General features: G+C 39.6%; 1 pseudogene; it reads right to left on the bottom strand.

Annotated features, from left to right (window-relative positions):
* Nucleotides 1-10,028: 10,028 nt before the first annotated feature.
* Nucleotides 10,029-10,897, bottom strand: LOC118600448 (annotated as a pseudogene).
* Nucleotides 10,898-18,709: the final 7,812 nt, after the last annotated feature.

Raw genomic sequence — 18,709 nt, 5'->3', positions numbered from 1 at the left:
TATAGATCTCAAAAAGAAATTATTGCTGATAATCTCTTATAATGGTCAAGGCCCCTAACTCAAGGTGGGGGAGGGCCTGGAGCTAAAATTGCCTTTAGCTCAAAGTAATCTGCAGACCTTTCTCTTGAGCCTGAAGCTAAAATTGCCTTTAGCTCAAAGTAATCTGCAGACTTCTGAGGCACAACTTGTGGTGGCTCATTCTGGACCCCACACGTCCTTCCAATTTTATAACTCCCCTCTACCCACCCTCACTCTCCTTTGCTTTCATTGGAGTGGGTCTTTAATCGGTAGAATTTTGCAGGCCTCTTTCGAAAGGCTGGACTTCTGCCAAATAAACGAGAACATTATATGCCCCATCATGGCCAATGAAATAGTTTTCAGTGCTGGACTGTTCACTCCAACAGAAACGAGGCAAGCTGGAGAACACCGAAGCTTTCGCAGGGGTGCGTGGGAGCTTCTGCTGTGGCATCCAGCATTTTTTCTCCACACACCTGGACTCTCTCACTGAGTGTCTCCTCCTCTCTCAGGGGGGTGCCAACTTCCTGTTCCTTTGCCTTGGTGACAACACTTCTCTCCCCGTCTCACGGTCCTTTCCTTTTTGTTCCCAGGTGTAGGGTTACCAGATTCAGCAAACAAAAATACAGGACGTCCGGTTAAATTTGAACTCAAATATACAACAGATAGATCTTTTAAGTATGTCCTCTACAATATTTGGGACGTTCTTATACCAAAACCTTTTTGTTGTTTATCTGATATTTAAATGTAACTGGGTGTCTTACATTTTATCTGGCAACTCTATTCAGGTGGCCTTTCTTTCATTCAATGCAGATCAAGGTAGGCCTCAGCCAGTGGTACAAAAGGGCTTTGTCTGCACACTATTTCTTTTCTTAAAGGGACCTACAGCTATTTACATAACATATGGCCAGCTCACACTGTGCAATGTAAATTAAAGCCTGCTTATTCATCGTCAAGTTAGGAACTGAACCATATTTCTCAGCTGCCTTCCGTTCCCCAGCTTCACAGTCAATAAATAAATGTGTTGTTCTGATCCGTTTGTGCCACTGAGCCATCTTTGTTCATCGTACCCACTCCGGGCCTCGGGGCAAGTCACCTTACCCCTACCATCCTGCCGTGACTTGGTCTCCACGTCAGTGTCCCCTGTTCACCCTTTAGAGGGCTTGCAGGTAATTCTTACCAAATTTCTGTCTTTAAGAACATTATCATACCCTGGTGGTTTCTTTATTAATAGGCGCTGGCAGATGACAGGTGTACGAAGCAAGATTTGTTAGTACTTCGTGCCCGAGAACACGAACTTGACAAAGAACACTTGTCCTGAAGAAGAGCTCAATTAGGATTAAACGAATTCCATGAAAGAATACAGAAAATGAATGTAAAGAATATAAACTGCTCAGGGAAGCAATTCACAGAATAACATTAACATTTTAATCTAATCTCCGCGGAATTGTCCTTTTTCAGGTCATTTCCTTAAAGATATTCTTTTCAAGTTATAAGCCTATTCTTGTTATTTCACTCCCAACTCACTGTCAAGAACTCTCCTGGCTATGTTCCCGAGGAGATTCAAGGGGGTCAGCTATTAACAGAGCTGGACTAAATATATCTCTTCTCAGAGCCTCCGGCCTTTGCTCCAGAGTCTGCATCCTCTGTCAGCTGGGGCTGATTCCTTTCTGCTTGCCTTCCACCCACAGGGTAGCTTCATTAGAGGCTGGGAAGGTTAGCCTTAGAGGTGACGATGGACTGATAGCCTTCTTCAAGGCCTAGTCTATTTTCCTGATGTAGTTGGCCCATCCGCCCTTGACTGTATATTCTGCCTCCATGTAAAAATAAAGCATACCCATAATCCAAGAGCAAAGGCTCACTTTTAAAGGAAGGTTTCTATGTGTGGGATTTGTGGGGTTCAGCAAATGGCAGGAAACTTTGCCTCTCCCCTTCCCCCTAATGGCAAGAAGTAAAGGTCTTGGAGCAGAGAGTCTGAAATAGGGAGTTATATTTTTATTTTGGTGTTCTTGGGACTAAGGGGTCTTTTGGTGCTAAAACCAGGATGGTCTTGGCAAACCAGGACAGTTGGTCACCCTCTGTTGCCTTCCCCACCAGCGCCCTATAAATTCCCTTAACCATTCTTTCTAGCCCAAAACTGAGCTTTGGAAGTTTTTGCCAAACAAACACAACCCAGAGATTTGGGGAGATTATACATTAAAACAACACGAGGAGTAGCTGATAATTTCCTTTGAAGGCATCTGTAAAGAAAAGGAACCTTAAGAGATTGAAGGGAATGATATAGCAATACTTTTCATTTGTAACACCTCTATTTAAAGTATTTATTTATAGTTTATTTGAATTTTCCTATTTCAGTTAATGTTTTTAATAAATAAGGAATAAAAATTTCTCTGGTTGTAAATCTGTAGTCTGAACCCAGAATCAGTCTAATTTTAATAAATCCTCCACCCACCCTTTCAAACCTTACAACCCATGGCACTCTGCCGCCACCTGGTGGCAGTGTACATGAATTAAGTCCAGACCATCCACCCCGCACCCCCATTTTTTGGTGGGCGTTCTGAGAGCCTCCCTTTCAGTACTGAATCTTAAAGACTAAATTATAAAGGTACCAATTTGTCTCATATGATACTATCATTCTCATTAGAAATGCAGGGTGACTCTGGAGCAAAGACTTAAGTCTTTTTGTTTTATACCTCATCCTGCGAAGTGCCATGAGCCCATAAACTTTATAAAATAATTGATTACCTTAATCTCTTAGAGAATTTAAGAGTACGGTAGGCAAACACCATGAAGTGCATAACTTGTGAAAATGTCATAAACGTGTTGATCTTATTATATTGTAATAATCCAATAAAACTTGTAAGAAATTTATTAACCAGACATGGTTCATTGTATCCGTGATCACACTGAGCCACAGTTATTAGTTCTCATCAGATTTCATTGCAATTGCTTTTGCACAAGTAAATCTTTTGCTAAAGTTCATGAATTATTTTATCATCAATGTACTTCATGGGAGCAAAAGGTTCAAACTTCACTTATGTATTTTGCTCCTTCTTTGGGAAGCTCATTTCATTTGCCTAGGGCTGGCTTTCCAGGTCCCTGAAACTGAGATAATAATTACATATGTCATTACGTTGGTGGTCAATGCTGTGTGCAAGGGGTGTGTTCTGTTATCCAGAAGTCTGTCTCAGGGGCATTATTATCACTTGCAAATTGAAGAGAAGCTTTCCAGATCTTATTTCCTAGCCTCTGGCTGCCCTCTGCCCTCGGTTTATATCCCAGGACCGAGTTTCCCTGGAATATACCCAGGAATTCCAAACCCCTCTCAGCCTGCTGGTTCTCATCCCTGCCTGACCTTTCCCAAGCCTCTCACCCTCACTCCCCACACCGGATGAAAGTTGCCAGAAGCAAAGGGGCACCAGGCCTAGCCTGGGTGTGGGGTTCTGTGAGGTGGGAGGGTTTTGGTGAGTGTGGTTGGGGTCCAGAGCCTGTTGCCTGGGTGCGTTGCCACGGGGGCATAGGTAGAGTGAAGGAAAATGGCAGGAGTGGGGCGGGGGGTGCGGAGAAGAGGGGTTGGCTTGTTCTTGTAGGGCTTATCCAACTGCTACAGGACCATGTGGCATGCATTTCCAGAAAACCACTTCGACGCCACACTTCATCTTACTAACCTAATTTTATTTTTGTCTTCATCTTGATTTCTTCTTAAAATGGAAGGGAAAAAAACCTGCTTCAAATCTTCTTTTGGCATGAAGTTGAGGTTTCCAACATTTTAGCAGTTTTCTTTCCTTTCCTTTTCTTTTTTTAATAAGCATTCAAATTCACTGTTATTTTCAGGCTCTAATTGCCTCCCCCAACTCTCTTCTGTGTAAACTAACAACTCAGGGTTTACCCCCTTGGCTCCTAATGTCATTCCCACCCCTGACAATGCAGTTTTTGACAAGCACCGGCATTGCTGGAAGGCTGCCTCTCAGGTCGTGAAAGCTCTATTCCTGTTCCAGAATTGGAGCAGTTGCTGGGCTTCTTCCAGAAGAGGAAGAGGAAGAAGAAGAGGAGAAGGAGAAGGAGAAGAAGGAGCATTTTATCTGCAGATACTCCTCCGGCTGAGGCCTTTGCTGCTGTCTGGGTTTCAAGAGCACATCCATGTTAGATTTGAAACCTTCCAGAAAAAAAATGCCAGTCTGCCCCCTCTGAACCCGTTGAGCACCTGCAACACCACATAAAACATGTTCGGAGACCAGTTCATCCATTTGTGGGGTGTACTGTGCCAAAACCTTGCTTTAACATATGTGGCATTGGTTAAGGGAGGCCCACTGGAGGCACCGCCAGGTGGACGTCCAAACTCTCCAGGCTGCATCTGGGAACTAATTCAGAGGGGCCAAAGCACCTGGTCCCTGTCTCCAGCGTGGCTGGTAGAAACATTTCTGAGGCATGGTTTGCCTTTAGAAAATATTTCACAGGAACCTAATACATGTAAAAAGCCGCTCTCTGTTTGGAAACCACAACTAGTGATACTGTCTACTATCTCATGTAACAACTTTCATATAAAACCCAAATGAAAATCTTTTGCACGAGATTATTACCGGAAACATTTATCTCTATAGATAAAATTCTGGTGTGAAAAGAAAAATTAAAACTACGTAATCCATCACATTTTCCTCCCAGTTTTGGGTGCCAGGTACTTTAAAGTTCAATTCATTGTCCGAATGTCCTCATCTGCTCAAGTCAGGTGCCTGACATATATTTTCTTTCAGTTATCTTTTTTTTTCCAACTGGATAATCTGTCTGTTTGTTCATCCATTCATCCTTCTGTGTGTGTGTGTGTGTGTGTGTGTGTGTATAGATATACACACACATACATATATTATATATATATACATATAATATATATATATATATATATATATATATATATATATATATATACTTTTTACTGAGTTTTAATCTGTAAAAGGGCACAAGTCCTTGGCAGAAGCAGGTATGCAGGCATAAACTAAACTTGAAACTAATTCTTCAGATTGTAGGAGAAATGGTTGTTTCAAAATTGCAATAATTTCTTCACATAATTACATTCAGACATTTTTTCAAAGATTGCATGCTGAAGCACAGAGACCCAGAAATGCAGAATGGGACCAATTTCTGCTTTTTTTTTGGCAGGACAGTTGCACTAGGCGGGTGGGGCAGCACAGTGCAGAGGGCCCAGCAGCTGTGGGTGGGTCCAGGGGGCGGGGCTGCCAGCAGCTGCATCCTAAGGGACTGTTTCGCTAGCAAGACCTTGGCTGTCTTCCTGCTGCCTCAGGTTTAGCCCACATTTCCGGCCTGCCTGGCTCTTTTGCTTTCTGACCAATTCTGTGAGCTCCTTGGTATGTTTTGCGTGTTGATTCCCTCTTTGCTTAAGTTAATCCTGCTGAATTTTTATTGCTTGCAACCAAGAACTCTGACCTGTCTAGCCAGCAAATTAATTAGTTCAGTGATTCACATACTCAATCAGCATTCCCTACTTCACCCATGTGACATAGGTATCGTATTTCTTCATTTTATGGATGCAGAAATTAAAGTTCATGGAATTTAAGTTTTGGAAATTAATATTATAATCTAGAGTTTGGTATTTAAAGTGGTGTTTTCTATTTCTTCATGATCCCCCTGTAGGCAGCTGTGTCAACATTTCATCTCAAATCTTGGAGGATTTTGAAGTCTCATCACTTCAAGGAAGACCTGGGTGTGATGGCCAGAAGACTCCTCATCTGCAAGAACTCATAGGCCTCGGTATCAGGAGAATTTTGGTGGGAACTTTTTTGAAGAGCACCACTGAGAAACTAAATAAGGTAGAGGTGGCAGGAAGGGAGCAATTGACCTAAGAAGGTTGGCTCTCTTAAACCCTAAGTCATGTCTGTCATTTCAGCAAAACTATTCTACTTGGAATCCCCAAAGAGGAAGGATTTGCAAATTAATTCCACTGAAACAAAGGTCTTTGGCATTTAAGGCTTTCTTCCTCCGGTATTTAAGGCTTTCTTCCATTCCTGACAAAAGAAAGAGAAAGCAGTATCAGTAGTTGGTAGATGACAAAATCTCCACTTCCCAAAGCCAATTGGTGGTTTGTGATTATTTGATAAAATTGACCATGTGGACAACCAATTTAAGGTGATTCTGCTAACTCGAAGGTCACTATTCTATAAGGCACAAGTAATAGAAACCCGTCTAGCTTACTGAAGCCTTCTTGGTCATTATTTAGCAAAGGAAGTCTTCATGCTCCCCACCGTATTGCAGAGGTCTGTAGGGCTGAGAGGTTAGATAGGTCAAATCATTACATTCCCTTCTGTGGGTAATTCTTCTGGAGGAGAGACCGTGGTTATTTCGGAATCACACGTGTTGCTGATGAGTAAAGGGCGGAATGGGGAGAAGGAAGTGTTCTCCAACTACAGGCTGCATTTTAAAAAACTGTGGAACATGGTAGAAATTCTTAATTCAACACCCCCTCCTGCCCATTGTTCAGTTTTTCAATCTGTTCTTGTAGTGGGTTATTTTCTAATTCTACTTTTTTTTTTTTTTTTTTTTTTTGCACTACAGTTATTGCCACTTACCATTATCGTCAACTTTTGGGGAGGTAATTTAGCTTGTTGCACTGACAATTTATTTCTGTCATTTTTCAGTTTACAGTCTGGAAAAGGTAAAGGTAGATCTGGCCTCAGACACTATGATATGTAGGGACTCAAACACCGTCAGATCTCTCTCCTAATCATTACATGTTGGCTTTATTTCTTCCTAATACAGATAAACTTTCTCCACTCAACAGGAGATGTTGGTTCCATGTTCTTATCCTCAGAGCTTTGCTATCGGAGAAGAGAAGCACTCTCTCCCTTGGTCCTAATTTTCACATTCTCTGGAGGGGATTCTAATTGGGTCAGATCAGGTCACGTGTTCATCTGTGGGCCAATCTTTACGGCACAAATATCCACGTGCAAAAAAGTAGCCACTGTGATTTGGATCTACATATTATACTGTAGAAAGGGATGAGGGAAATAAATCGTTTCCCAAAAGAACAAATATTTATTGAGCACCTACTATGTACCTGATAGCACATTTAGAAGTGGGAGTCAGAGCTAGAATTGTTTAAGGATTATAAACTTTTTTCAAAGATTTTTTAAAAATCTTGCAGAAAGCTTTGGACTTCCAGAGTATGGAATGAAGCTTTGAGCCAATCTTATCCAGATTGCAAAGCATTGAGATTTCGTAGCTGATATCTGGGTTACATTTTGTTTTGAATAAAACAAAAATAAAGTATTATCTTTGATGGCAAGTAACTCTGAAGATAGAGACTTTTTTGCCCCAAAGGTTTTGACTAGTGGCATCAGTGTTCTTAATAGTCAAGTCAATTAGTAAGGAATTAAAAGGCAATGTGATACAGTGCAAAGCAGTAGCTTCTGTGTCTAGCTTTGATTCTACTCTAACTGGATGACTCTGGGTGTCTCAGGTTGAGTTCCCCAGGAGGCAGACCCTGAGACAGTGCTCATATGTAGGAGGTTTACTGAGGCATGCCCTTGGGGTCAACACCAGGGAAGGGAGGAAGCAGGACTGGGCAGAGGGAGAAGTTGGGTTCAGCCTACCCCATGGGGGTTCTGGAGCCAAAGTGGCCCTTCAGAGTTATCCTAAGTTGGGACACGGAGACTGGACTTTATACCCCTGCATCAGTCTGTGTTTGGTCGGAGGCTTACGTCTGAGAGGAATAGCGTCTTTATTGAAGTAGCTCTTTCTAGCCCAGGGCAATCCGCGTGGGGAGCATCAGCAGCCAGCTCAGCGGCTGGCATTTCTAGTAAGTGGGATTTGTTATTATTATTTTTTAGTTATTGGGGTGACATGGGATTCCTTCTTTAGTCCTGAAAGAGAATCTGGACAGCACAGCCCAGCATCCACTACACAGGGTAGGTCATTTCACCCCTCCGAGCTTCAGTTTCCACAACTACGAAGTAAAAGAAATTGGCACACTTGGTCTCTAAGTCTATTCCCAACTTTAAAGTCTTCTGTTACAGTGTTAGGTACTTATCGGTTCTTGTTTCCCAAAGTCTCATTTTGTAAATACCTGGTGATACATGAAAAAGAACGAGGAAGGTCTTTATGAATGGATTTGGAGTAACTTTTGGGATATATTTTTGAGTGAAGGAAGCAAAGTACAAAAATCTGTATAGAAGGTGATCCTTTTCTCAGAAAGAAGGGAAAATGTGTGCGTGTTTGTGTGTGTGCTACAAGAAGAAATTAATAAAACCTACAAGAAGGAGTAGTGGAACTGAGGTGCTGGGAATGGATATGGGGGCATATGAATATCTTATATACTTGGAAAGTTAACTTAAATTAAAAGAGATGGAAAGAAAAAAACTATAAAATGGAAATACATTGTAAAATAAATGAATCTAGCTATATTATATTGACAAAACAATCACATGGAGAAAATAATTGATTCAAGTAAATTTTGATTTCAGGACACTGGCTGACCACCCATGAGTGGGACATACTTTAAGAACAACAACAAAAAATTTTAATGACATTTAAAGCTTTATTATGTTTACCTGTTATTACTGTTAGTATTATAAATTTGATACTATATATAAATATTGTAGGATAAAGCACATAAGCAGATATAGTAATATTTTTAGGAATTGAGAAGACTTTACTGTAAGAGAAAATAAATAAAAATAGAAAATAAAAGAACTTACGAAACATTTCATATTAAATACGAATATATGAATTCTTTTTTAGATTGATATTTCTGCCATTTATTTTTTCAAATATTATTTAAAATATTAAATAATGCAATTTCAGATATGAAAAAAAATTACTACAATAAAACAATTCAGGTGTATTTCTATCATGCTCCCCTCCTTATTTGGACAGTAAATTGTCCACTCGAGAGAAAGGATGGACTGTCCCCCTGCTTCTTCCCTCTCTAAGCAAAGCGTATGCCCACTCACTCACCCAGGCCTTGTGACTGGGTGTTTAACATATATTAGGGGTTATGTTTTCTAAAAAATTGCAGTGACACTTGCAAGTCAACCACAGTTCAAATCACATATTTACACATTGATCGATTCTTTATGATAGACAGGCTAAAATGAAATACGGAAAATAATTTCCAGTTGCTGTTAAAAAAAAAGAAAACAAGTACAAGGGTAGAAAAAGTCGGTGTACACATATATTCTTTATGTACACAACTTCATTCAGGTATTCTAATTTCCAAGATCTAGACATAATAAAATTTAAGTGACAATGGCCCCTAAAATTTATTCAAAGTTACTATAAAATAATAAACAAAGTAAAAAATCTGATATCGTTTTAAACTCTGCCTCTTGCTTGAAAGCTCGGAGGAACTCGTGCTATAATCAATTGTTAACTAAAAGCAATCGTACATGTATTTAATATTTTACCACAATTTCTACCTCTAAATTTAATTCAGTAATTCAAACCATTTTATCTATGTCCATTGTGAACTGCAGAGTCTCTATTGCCAGACTTTCTAGATACATTTATTAATTAACCTAAAACTGTGGTCACATTGAGTAATGTCATTATCTTAAATTATGTTTAAATTATCCAAAAATATCCAAAGCAATTTTCCTGAAGAGAAAAATGTTATTTATATGCAAAGTTTTATTACATGCGTCCTTGTAGATTATAGTTTGGGAGCATAAAGAAATGTGTCCTTAAAAAAAGTTATTTGGATGGCAGAAAGAGAATCTGAGTCAGCAGCATACCATGATGTTAGAATTTAGTTAAGTGTTTGAGATCTTTTAAAAGTAGCATTACTAATCCTTCCAGAAGTACGATAAAGAAATCTAAAACAATAGAAACTAACAGGTAATGTTTAGCTCCACATTTTGGACACCCGATCGAATTCACCTCTAAAAGTGTAGATTAAAAAATTATATATTCCTTTTTGTGATGTTTAATTTCAAAAGCACCGAGGCAAATTAAAGAGAGACCCACCTCTCATTTAATACCTACAGCTGTGGCAAAGATTTGCACAGTATCATATAAAAAGTCAAGCAAATAAAATTACATAATAAGCAAACTCAAATCATAGTACTTTAAAAAATATAATCATTGGTAATCTTCAGAGAAGACATTGCCTCATTAACATTCTGGTCTAGATGATGATACTCCACTCTTTTGGAATGAAGACCATCATGCCATTTCCTGCTTTGAACCAGAAGGAAAAATCTTCCTTTCGTTGTGATATGTAAACAACAGCAATGCAAAAAGCAAAAATAATAAGATGAAAAATGAAATGGCTATATTCTTCTGCTATATTTGAGGATGGGGTCTTAAAAGATCTCACTGACTGTTGGATTTCCAGGTAGCCCCTGTTTCCTTCCAAGGCCTAACTGGACTCGTCGTTTCCGGGGTTGGTGGTCCAGTCGTAGTCTGGTTCTCCCTAATCTCCATTGTCCAGAGTGTCTTTGGCGGTGGATGGAGAACTGTTCAGCGTGAGGAAGTCTTCCTCCTCCATGTTAGGGTCTTCATTGTTATCAGCTTCCTCTCTGGACAGAGAAATCGTAGGCGACAGATGACGGGCCACGGATTCCCCTCCACTTTTCTTTGTACTAGCTGTGGGAGGGAGAGTGATGCTGATCTGGGAAATAGATGGTTCGGTTTGGTTTTCGAGGGTTAAAACAGCACTCATATTTGGAGTAGAAACATCTGGCTTGAGTATAGTTTGGCTCGGTGAAACAGTGGGAGATTGATCACTGGACATGGTGGCGGACGCAAGCAGGAACACCAGGGGCGGGGGGGGGGGGGGGCGGCGCGCCAAACCGCCGGGAACCTGGATGCCCAGCCGCGGCAGCAGCTTCGCTTCCACAGCCCCACCCATCCTCCCTTGGGCGAGAGCGGCCATAACAGAATATATGAATTCTTGAATATATATATAGCTTTGCCCACGTGAAAGGACTTACAAGTAATGACGTTTGGGTGCAATGAGCACTCTTATTGCCCAGATCTTGATGTGAATACCATCATCCATTAAAAAGAAACAAGACTCCTTAGGGACTGGTTGAACCCAGGTCTGGCGAAGGAAAATATAAAACAAATCAGAAATATTTTATAGTGTTAGACAGCAATAAAAAACTCAAAAAAAAAAAAAAAGAAAGAAAAAAGAAAAGCCCACCAATGTTTTCTTATAAAAGCATATAGGATCCATTTTAAAGAGGCTCCCTCTAGCCAAATTTGGGACCCTTTGGACAACCAAAATAAATGAGTATAACATTAAATAATAAAAGGAAATTCATGAGACCATATAGTAATATGAGGGAGAGGGAGAAAGAATGGGAGAAAAGAGAGAAAAGGCGAAGGAGAGAGAATTTTAGGGACAGAGAGGAAAAGTTGGAGAGAAGAAACAGAGAGAGAAATTGGAGGGGGAGAGAGAGAGAGAGAAGAAAGAGGATAAAAGGATAAGCTCATGGTCACAGGAGAATGCTAGCTAATACAGAGTGAGACAGTACCTGCAACCTCAACATAATGATGGAGTCAGGTAAGGATCTTCAGTGGTTACTAAAATAGCTGGGGGAGAGGTTTTTGTAAACAGTTTATTCATTTGGTGTCAAAGTAGTACTTCACAGATTACTAGGGACAAAGGAAGAGAAAATGTATCTTTGCTCAGTAGAAGTCTGGCCATCACCACTTTAACCATCTCAAACTTACCATCACAAATACTGGGACAGTCTGACATTATGTGGTTCTTGGCGTAATGCCATGTGAAGAACACAAAATTGCCTGTGAAATGTTCTTGCCAGAGATGTTAAACCTGAATTCAATCAAGTTGCCAGACTACACTTCAATGTACAGGAAATATAAGAGCATGTTAAATTTCATGAGGGAAACAGAGTATGTGAAATGTTCTATAAAATAACTGGTCTCCTCAAAAAGTTAATGTAAATCAAGTTTTCAAAAAAGAAAAAAAGAGAAAGATGAGCACTACCCAATATTTTAAAACTTTCAAGGCCAAAAGTGTAAACACCTAAGTGCAAGAATTTGGTACAATGTAGAAATATGAATATGATTGGATATTAGATTGTATGGAATTATAATCAATTTCTTAGGAGTGATTATGATTTGTAGTTATAGAGAAGAGCATCCTTTTTCTTAGATGCATGGTGATGTATTTAGTGACAAAATGTCATACATGTCTGCAATTTAAGTGATTGCATAAAAAAATATATATATTTTTTCTCCTGTATTTCCTTTGTGGATAAATATATAGGTTAATAGAAAGATAGATAATAAATGATAGATAGATAGCAAGAGACAGATAAAGCAAATGTGGCAAAATGTTAACAATTGGTGAATCTGGGTGTTAATTCAATTCCTTTATCTTTTACACAGACTTGAACTTTTCAAAATAAAAGGTTAAGGGAAAATGCCTGGCTATAGAACATAAAACCAGACAGAGTCTGGATTTTTATCTCCTAAATCTTTTGTTTTGTAAATTGTAAAATTAAAACCCAAAGAGATTAAATAGCTTGCCTGAGGCTACAATGCTAGCAAAACAAGAGAGCTCAGCTTTTGGTGTTATTTCTACTAGTCTTTGCTGTCTCTTTTGAAAATTAACCTTACTTTTTTGGATATAAGATGCTTTTTCCTTTTTTTTTTTTTTTTTTCTTCCGTAAAATGCTTTTTAATCTCTTCTGGGATTGCAATGGCTTTCCATATCAAAATGACTGGGCTCAGGAGGCAGAGCACACATGAGGCCTTGACATTCATCCCCTGTCTCCTCAGGGCTGTGATTTCTCCTACTGATTTGACCTATGCCTCCGGACTGAGGATGCCTTGGCTCTCCGAACAGCCCCTCTCAGTTCTAATCTTCAACAATCAGGACTTCACTGTCTCGTTTCTTTAACTTGGTTCCTCTCTCGTTCACCTTGCCATGGCATTTTCCTTAATATTCTTTAGGCCGGTTTTAAAAAAAGCTTCCCTGTACTATTGAAACAAATCATAACACAAGCAAATTAGCATAATCATATCTTGGCCAGGCTAACTGGCAACCTCAGTTTGAAACAAAAGAATCTTCTCAAGGCAGTGACATCCCCCAATCTCCGAAGGCGTAGCTTGAAACACACCAACCCATAAATTAAACCGCCAGGCCGAGTTTGCCCAAGAACATTTTGGAAGGTAGAGAAACAATAAAAAATAAAAATGTTGCCCAATCAGCCTGTCTTTCCCAAAAGGAAGGGTGACAGTGGTGGAGACGTTCTTTGGCAATCAAACAGACCACAGTGCTTAAGCCTACTGGGTAGAGAAGTTAAAGCAACTCAAGGATTTTTAAGAAGTTAAGATTGAACTATTCTGCTAGTTCCTTCCCAACCTAACCGCTTGACCTCATTTTTTTTTTTTTAACTTTGCATTTTATTTTTCCTATTCTGCTGTGCCTAAAATTTATTTTTCTTCTTTGACTGGAACTAAATGATTTTTATTCTTAACATGTATTAGAAGTTTGGTATAAAAAATTCTAAATACTCAACCCCTCTCCCCTGAACCTAGTTGTTGCTTACAATGAACCTCTTTTCAATGAATATTTAATAAAGGTAGCTGTTAAGTAAAAATGAATGTTGTATATAAAATTGTGAAATGTTATTTTCTACCTTGTAAAGAAAAAATATATCCGTTTGGAATGTATAATGTATAGTCAAGCTGGAAGACTGCGACAACTTAAATGGCATCAGACACAGAGAGGGCAGAAAATCTAAAGTCATCAAGGAAACTTGGAGGGTATCCTATCCTACATATTGCAAAATAATCTCCGGAGGTTCAATGTGTTTGCTGAGTAACACAAGGTCCTTGGGAAAACAATCCTGTGGGTTCATATTATTGGCACATCCCCTCCAAAGGAGAGGCATAATTTCTTTTGAATTTACTGGGCTGAGTTTCCCAGTTCTAAAATGTTGTGTGTCTGCATATGGTGCTCTAAAATTAGCTTTAAAAGCAGGCATAACAAGCTGCTGGCCTCGATTTTATTTGGTCTGTGCAGTATTTTTAAAAATCAGAAATTTGTACATAAATCCCCAGATTTTCAACTTCTCTTGACATATTGGAAGATCTGGCAACACTGGGCTTTGAACTTTGTAGTTTGCCACAGTCCCCAGAGATCCTTGTTATCATATATACAGACAGGTTTATTTAAATGGCTGGCTCCTAGAAGCATCTAAATTTGAAATCTATGTTATCCAGCTTCAATTCATTTAGATAAAACAATTTCTTTTGACAAAGATAGGTATTTACATCTATATTACATTAGTTTATTTACTCCTCTCAACAACCCTTTGATATAATTTTAATTATTACAATCACTTTAAAGATATGATTCTGAATCTTGGAGAGGCTATGTAACTTGCCCATGGTCATGTTACTGGAGAGTGGGGGTCCTCTCCCAACCTGTTGTCCAGGTTCTTGATGTCTCAAAAAAAAAAAATTGAGCAAGACACCGAAATACAGTAGAAAATAAAAGTTTTATTAGAAAGGAAAGTACACTTCCAGAAGTGGAAGCAGGCCTGAGCAAGAGAAGCGTGGCTCAAAAGGCCTGGTAACAAAGCCTTCAGGGTTTTTAAACCTTTTTGCTGTGTGTGGTTACTTTTCTCAGAGGAGGGGCTTCCTTGATTGACAACTAAGATGGACAGGACTCAGCGATTCATCATTTTGCTTTCCATGCATGTTTGTTCCCAGAATTCAGTCTGTTATCATGATATTAATGAAATTCCGGGCATAGGCATCATATTAAAATGATAATATAATGAGGTTTAGGTGAGTTGAAGGTTGTTGGGGTCTTCATTGCACAGGTGCGAGCGACTGGCTTAACCTGGTACCTAAATCTCTGCCTACTGGTCTCTTTGTGTGAGTTTAAAAAAATCTCTTCTGGCTTGCTTAATTGTGGGCGGAGTAGGGCAGGCCCCTTCTAGGATAGGATGACCTCAGTGTCTTTCAGGCAGACCCCAAACCCCCTAAACTAACTTTCCTGCCTAACTCTTTTCTAAGAGCCATGAACTCCCTGATTAGTATGGATGTTGAGGGACAGGAGGTCTCTTCTTCCGTATCTGCTTCCTGTTGAGAATGGCCGTAGTCCCTGCCTACAGGGGTTTCATGGAGCTCTTTACCTTTCTGCCTCAGTCAGAGCAGGCTCTTGGGTTTCCTGCTGAAGTGCCACCTCAGTCCCTAGACAAGGAAAAGAAGACACAAACTTGTTATTTAAATCGTACATCTATTAATTTCTATTATTGATTAACCTGTTAAGTGAGTGAAGAAAAATAGGCTTGGTTAATGTTTCTTAAAGAATAAAAACTAGACCTTTGGCTTAAAGTCCCCTCCCTTCTCCCGACTCTTAGGGCCCTGTCCAATTTAACGCCATTTCTGTTTAAAAATGGGCTGATGACCCTGATCGATAGCCAGAGGATTTGGCCAGGGAGAGGGCCTTTTTCCAAAGAAAGGAGGGAAGAAAACTTAACTAGATTTACTAAAAAGATTAACTCTGCAAGAGATGTCCCATTTCATTTCCTGCTAAAAGATTAAGAATTGTATAAGTGATGTCTTGTCTCAGTCACACTGTTAGTAAGGAGTGTAAGGAGCAGAGTCAAGATTTAAAACCAACATCTCCGCTGTCATACTGAGGAAAAGAGAATGAAGTCACAGTTTTCTACAGCTAATGTCCTTGAAGAGCAAGAAAGCAACATGGTAGCATCAAAAGGCAATAGGTCAAAGACCCAAGAATTAGGATTGAGAATACAGGTTTGTTTTTCTGAGGATCTTACCACTTACTAACTGGTAACCTTGAGAAATCCCCTTTTCTCTGTTGGCCTCAGTTTCACAATTTACAAAATGAGGGGGCTAGAGAGGGGAGGTGAGCTGTGAATGAGACCTCTGAAGGCCTCTGACCTTCTATATTGCTTTGCGTTTTGGTGCCTTATCTGAGAAAGGACTTATTTCTTTGCTTTGGCTCCCTCTGCTGGTCACGGAGAAAGAGAACACATTTGTTACCTAAACCATTTCAGATTTAATTCAATGATTTATCAACAACTTGCCTTACATGAGGTCATGGTGGATTCCTGGTTACCTGGTGATGAGACTTAGACTAGAAATGATTATGAGTTACTTTCTGATCACCATTGAGCAGAACAAAATAAGTGAAGGTCTAAAGTAACTCAAGATTTTATTGTATATATGGAAATCATAGGCTCAGAAAATGCTATAAAAATAATGATCATGAAAATAATGAGAGCTAATATTAAGTACAGATAATAGCCCAGGCACTATGTAAAGTACTTTATTTTCATTTCCATTTTATCCTTAAAGTAACCGTATCACAGTTGCTGTTTATTATCTCCACTTTGCACTGAGAAGGAGGTTAGAAGCTAATTCCTTTTTTTTTCCAGATGAAGGAATCGAGGCTCAGGGACATTAAGTGACTTACTCTAAGTCACATAGTGGCTGACTGTTGGCAACGCTAAGACTAGAAGCTAGTTCAGAAATCTTTCTATTCCTTTATTCAGCTTTTCTAATTTAAAATCTGGCTGAGGAGATAGGACTAATATACCAAGGAATAATTAACAGAAGGAGGCATGTAATTAGAAGCTGAGATTTCAAGAGTTGAAAGCTGCCTCAGGGGCTATCAAGTATGACTTCCCCTTCAGACAGAAACTTCTCTGCATACCCCTAGACAATTGAGTACTTAGCAGTTGAGATGAATACTTCTAGTCCCAATTTTGTTCCCTGGAGCTAAATAGGATATATCCATGCCCTCTTCTCCACATAGTCCTCAAAGAATTTGAAAATAACTCCTGTGAACTTATAAAACATCCTGTCTGTGCTAAAATCCCTAAATTTGTTTATCTTCCACATTATATAAGAATATTAGAATATGATCCATTGTAAACCTGGTTGCCCTCCTCTGATATACTCCGAAGATGGCCCCCAATGAATGACATCTTTTCTGGTATTCATGTTCTTATGTAGTTCCTGTCATACTGAATTTTGGCTGTCCTTTTACCTACATAGAATAGGCCGAAGTGACTGTGCCAGTTTTGGTCCTAAGCCTTCAAAAAGGCTAAAAATTTTACCTTTGTGCACTCAGAAGCTAGCCACCATGTAAGAAGTTTGGCTAACCTGCTGGAGAGGAAACCCCTAGAAGATGAGAATTATCAAGGAAAAAAAAAGCCATAAAAATCTTTGATTTATGTCCATAACATCATTTAGAAAGACATTGGCAAGGAATAGCCAAACAGTCACTCTGTGACAAATGCCAGGGGTTTATAGTTGACTGCACATTCAACCTGATGATATGACTATTAAATGCAAATTAAATCTAGGACAGTTAACAGTGTCAGGATAAACAGAGGCACTATTCCATCCATCTAGGAAGGAATGCCACATGCAGAAGAATGAAGGTATCAGCTCTGTACGTGATGGAGCCATCTTGGATGGCCTGTCCCTGGCTCCTCCAGAGTATCCCAACCCCAGCTGCCAGCTGACTGCAGCTGCAAGAGAGATTCCACACAAAATGAGCAGAAGAACCCTCAGCTGAGCCCAATCAACACAATGAATCATGAGAGATAAGAATAAAAAATTTAAAACCACGAAGTTTGAGTAGTTAGTTATATAGCAATAAATAACCGGAAACAGCCCACTCAAAACATAGTCCCAGAACCAAAATTGATCGTTTTATGCTGAGGATGAAAGGAATAGTGCCTCTGTTTATCCTGACGCTGTTAACTCTGTCCTGAGTTTAATCTGCATTTAGCAGTCATAGAATCAGGTTGAATACGCAGCCAACTATAAACCTCTGGTATTTGTCACAGAATCATTGTTTGGCTGCTTCTCTCTAATATCTCCCTAAATGGTGGTATGGACCTGAATAAGTTATTTTAATATTTTTTTCTTGATGATTTTTATATTGTCTGCTATGACATTGAGATAGGACATCACTGATACAATTCTTAATCTTTTAGCAGGAAATGAAATGGGACATCTCTTGCAGAGTTAATCTTTTTAGTAAATCTAGTTAAGTTTTCTTCCCTCCTTTCTTTGGAAAAAGGCCCTCTCCCTGGCCAAATCCTCTGGCTATCGATCAGGGTCATCAGCCCATTTTTAAACAGAAATGGCGTTAAATTGGACAGGGCCCTAAGAGTCGGGAGAAGGGAGGGGACTTTAAGCCAAAGGTCTAGTTTTTATTCTTTAAGAAACATTAACCAAGCCTATTTTTCTTCACTCACTTAACAGGTTAATCAATAATAGAAATTAATAGATGTACGATTTAAATAACAAGTTTGTGTCTTCTTTTCCTTGTCTAGGGACTGAGGTGGCACTTCAGCAGGAAACCCAAGAGCCTGCTCTGACTGAGGCAGAAAGGTAAAGAGCTCCATGAAACCCCTGTAGGCAGGGACTACGGCCATTCTCAACAGGAAGCAGATACGGAAGAAGAGACCTCCTGTCCCTCAACATCCATACTAATCAGGGAGTTCATGGCTCTTAGAAAAGAGTTAGGCAGGAAAGTTAGTTTAGGGGGTTTGGGGTCTGCCTGAAAGACACTGAGGTCATCCTATCCTAGAAGGGGCCTGCCCTACTCCGCCCACAATTAAGCAAGCCAGAAGAGATTTTTTTAAACTCACACAAAGAGACCAGTAGGCAGAGATTTAGGTACCAGGTTAAGCCAGTCGCTCGCACCTGTGCA

Source organism: Rousettus aegyptiacus, unplaced genomic scaffold (assembly GCF_014176215.1).
Source record: "Rousettus aegyptiacus isolate mRouAeg1 unplaced genomic scaffold, mRouAeg1.p scaffold_m13_p_3, whole genome shotgun sequence".
NCBI classification, from domain to species: domain Eukaryota; kingdom Metazoa; phylum Chordata; class Mammalia; order Chiroptera; family Pteropodidae; genus Rousettus; species Rousettus aegyptiacus.
The sequence above is the reverse complement of the archived record's forward strand: the minus strand, read 5'-3'. Positions and strand labels throughout refer to the sequence as shown.